At 37.9% G+C, this 3,636-nt stretch overlaps 1 protein-coding gene across 2 annotated transcripts in view; it reads right to left on the bottom strand.

The window, feature by feature from the left end:
• Positions 1-3,636, bottom strand: part of Sclt1 (sodium channel and clathrin linker 1) — a 92,382-nt gene that overhangs the window by 78,430 nt on the left and 10,316 nt on the right. The gene's annotated exons all lie outside the window — the stretch shown is intronic.

A 3,636-nucleotide genomic window follows, 5' to 3' on the forward strand; every position in this document is an offset into this window, starting at 1 on the left:
TATATAAGCAGATGACATATAAGTTGAATTTTACTCAGCTTTAAGGAACAAAATGAATGGACCCTGAGATCATCATCATGAAAATATTCCAGGTTAAATTCAGATTGTAAAGAAATAGGTAAGGCATAAAAATAGGAGAGACTATTTGGGAAGAGGAAGGAATTGTGCTGGGTGAGAACAAGTAATGGAAAATGCCCAACACTTAATAGGCACTCAAATATTTGTGAATATTTACTCTGATTGTTATTGTGACCAAATACCTGACAAGAGGACTTAACGGTTTATTTTTGGCTCATGACGTACATATGTACAGACCATACTACAGTGGGGAAGGCATGAAGCAGGTGGCTCCATGGGAGTATATGTATAAGGCTTAGTGCTCAACTCTAAGTAGATCAAAGAAAACAAAGAAACGGGAATGCCAGCACTCCTCTGGCTTTCTATCTTTCCCTCCTTATTCAGTCCAGAACTCATGCTATGTTGCTGTGCACATTCAGTGTCCCTCTCTGGATAAGCCTTCAGATATAACAGCCCTTAAAACGTGTCTTCAGGTGGTTCTAAATCAAATCAAGCTGGGAAAAAAGATTAACTATGACTATTTTACTGCTTCACTTAACATTAGCTCAAAAGATAAGTGATTCTAGATTTCCGTTAGCAGTACAACAATGCCTTTAGAAAAGCAAAGCTTTTACCACCTTTTCTTTCTCAGTCTTGCTAAGTCTCTGAAATCTGAGCTCACGGTTAAACAGTTGTCTTTAAGTGTGTGTCCCTTGGGAAGACAACCAAGTTGCTTTGCATACACCCAAGAATCTTTGTGATGTGGGAGTGTCATATATCAATCTGTTGATTTCATTGGTTAAGCAAGAAAGAAACTCCTTGGCCCTGATAGGTTAAAACATAGGTGGGAGGAGTAAACAGAATAGGATGCTGGGAGAAAGAGGAAGTGAGCTCAGACTCTGCTCTGCTCCTGGAGAGACTCGACAGCTCTGCTCTCTGGAGCAGAGACATCAGGCTGGCTTCGCTCTCCCAGGCAGCTCCGACCCAAGATGGACGTAGGTTAGAATCTTCCTGGTAAGCGCACCTTGGGGTGCTTACACACATTATTAGAAATGGGCTAGTCCAGGTGCGAGAATTAGCCTAGAAGAGGCTAGATAGAAATGGGCCAAGCAGTATTTAAATGAATACAGTTTGTGTGTTGTTATTTCGGGAATAAGCTAGCAGGCGGCTGGGGTGCTGGGGACGCAGCCCCGCTGCTCCTTATTTCAACATCTTTGGGCAGCACAAACTGGTCTTGATGGAGGGCAGGGGCACAATGTTGGATAAACAGGAAAATGGGGCTGGATCTTGGAAGAGTTGAGAGAGGAAATGAATGCGATCAAAATACATTGTATAAAACTCTCAAGGAACCAATTTTTAAAAATTTATTTCTTAAAATTACAAATAGGAAATCAAAAAATTTTGCAAACCACCACAACAGACTTTGCTTATATTTACACTTTACTCACTAAGAGTTATAGGACTATCAAAGAAAAAAAAAATAGCACTTGTGTAGGCAACCAATGATGCCTTTCATACCCTTTATATGTAAAAACAAAAAATGCAAACAGTTTTCTCAACATGAACTAAGCTTAAAGAAAAGACATGAAAACAGGACAAAACACAAGTATTTTTACTTTCTGTTTAGTATCTTTCTCATAAAATGATTTCATTATTTATAATCAGTTTCTACATACTATGCATCCCTACAGAAACATATTAAAATGTTCCCAAACTCCAAGACTGTGGCACTGTACACAACTGCAGAACCCAAGCCACTGCTAATTTTCAGCATTTAGACCTGATCAAGTATCATGTATACTTTTCTTAAAATATTTTCCCCATAATTTATAAATTATTTTCATTTTACATTCATTAACTATGACATGTATCTAAAAGTACTTTTTCTGTCTAAAGACAGAATTAGTAGAGTTCACTGCTAGCATTTTCAAAGTGCTTTTTCAATAAACAGAAAGTCCGTTTTTCCAACTTTCCAAAAATGAAACGCAACTGCTGCTATGGTTTGGATATGGCTTCTGTCAAAACTTATGCTGAAATGTGATACTATTTTAACTTTGTTTCGGGATGGTAGAATCTATACAGAGTGATTAAGTTCATGGTAACTAGCTATCTTGAGAATGAATTAGGTCTCCTGATTAGACTAACAGCCAAGAAAGCGACTGTAATGAAGTCTGCTGACATACATGTCCTTTCTCCATGTGTCCCCTTCTACTCTGTATTTCTCTATTATGATACAACAGCATGAAGCCCTGACCAGAAGCTGAATGATACCAGTGCCATGTTCCTGGAACTCCAGAATATCTCTTCTCTATGAATCACTCAGCATAAGACACTGTTTATAATAAAACCGGACACTCATCAAAGAGATTTTAAAGACTAGCTTCATGAAAGAAAGAGTGTTGCAAACAAATACACAAGACAACTAAGCAGTACCTTTACACCACAAAATGTCCTGTCTTTCCAGGACATTAAAAATCAAGCTCAACCTAAGTATATTGGTGAATGAAAAATATTCACTGTAATATTCTCTACTAGGATATTAAAAGTCTGTTTAACAATAATTACTTTAACAAAGAACATTAAAGCTAAAAAAGCATAGATTTAAAAAAACAGAATGAATGAAAAATTTAAACCTAATTTAAAAATTTACGCAATTATAAAATTTAATAAGAATCCACAGCATAAATATAAGAGGGTTCCAAAATTAGAAGAGAATAAAAATACTTTTTAAAGAAACAAAATGAATATGGTTAAAATTAAGATATAATTCCATAGGAACTTTATAAAATTCTAAAGAACACATGCTATTTAGTTTATTTGCCAACCTGACAGAAGCTGAGATCTTCCGGGAAGAGGGAACCTCAATTGAGAAACCGCCCCTATCAGATTGGCCATGTAAGCAAGCCTGTGGGGCAGCCCACAGAGGGCAGTACCCGCCACGGGCAGGTGGTCCTGGGTGTATGAGGCTGTAGACTTGAGCACGCCATGGGGGCACTCCCTTAGGATCGCTGGAGTCGGAACTACTCAGGTGCCTCTGCTGTTTCTTTTGGTGACGACTATGAGCTCTAAGTCAAATAAACTCCTTCCTCCCCAAGTTGTTTTAGACTATGGTGTTTATCACAGCAATGGAAAACAAACTACAACAACGTGAATTCATTTAAACACAAGTACATTAAGATGGACATAACAATGAAACATAAACTACTATATAATATGGAGGAATACAAACAAAACAAAGTCAAACTTTAAGAGTCCATGCACTGAATGATTTTAGGACTTAAAAATGCGCCCCACCTGCCATCATGGCCCGCTGTTTTTGGTCAACAATGAAAAATATATCAAATTTCTATAGTTTCATGTTTCTAACGTTAACTTTTGTGAACTCAGGACAGAATAAAGTTTAAATATTCTTGATGATCAGCCATGTTAAATTCTCTTATCCTCTTGGCTATGGGAAGTAGACAAAATTGCTGGGGAGAAAATTGAGATCTTGGGGGTGGGGTGGGTTGGGGATAAGGGGGGACGGGGAGAGAAAAGTGAGAAGGGGAGGATTGGGGGATCTTGGGGAAACAGGATGAT

The sequence above is a fragment of the Alexandromys fortis genome, unplaced genomic scaffold (assembly GCF_014885135.2).
Source record: "Alexandromys fortis isolate MF-2015 unplaced genomic scaffold, M_Fortis_MF-2015_v1.1 scaffold_15, whole genome shotgun sequence".
In the NCBI taxonomy this organism is placed as follows: Eukaryota; Metazoa; Chordata; class Mammalia; order Rodentia; family Cricetidae; genus Alexandromys; species Alexandromys fortis.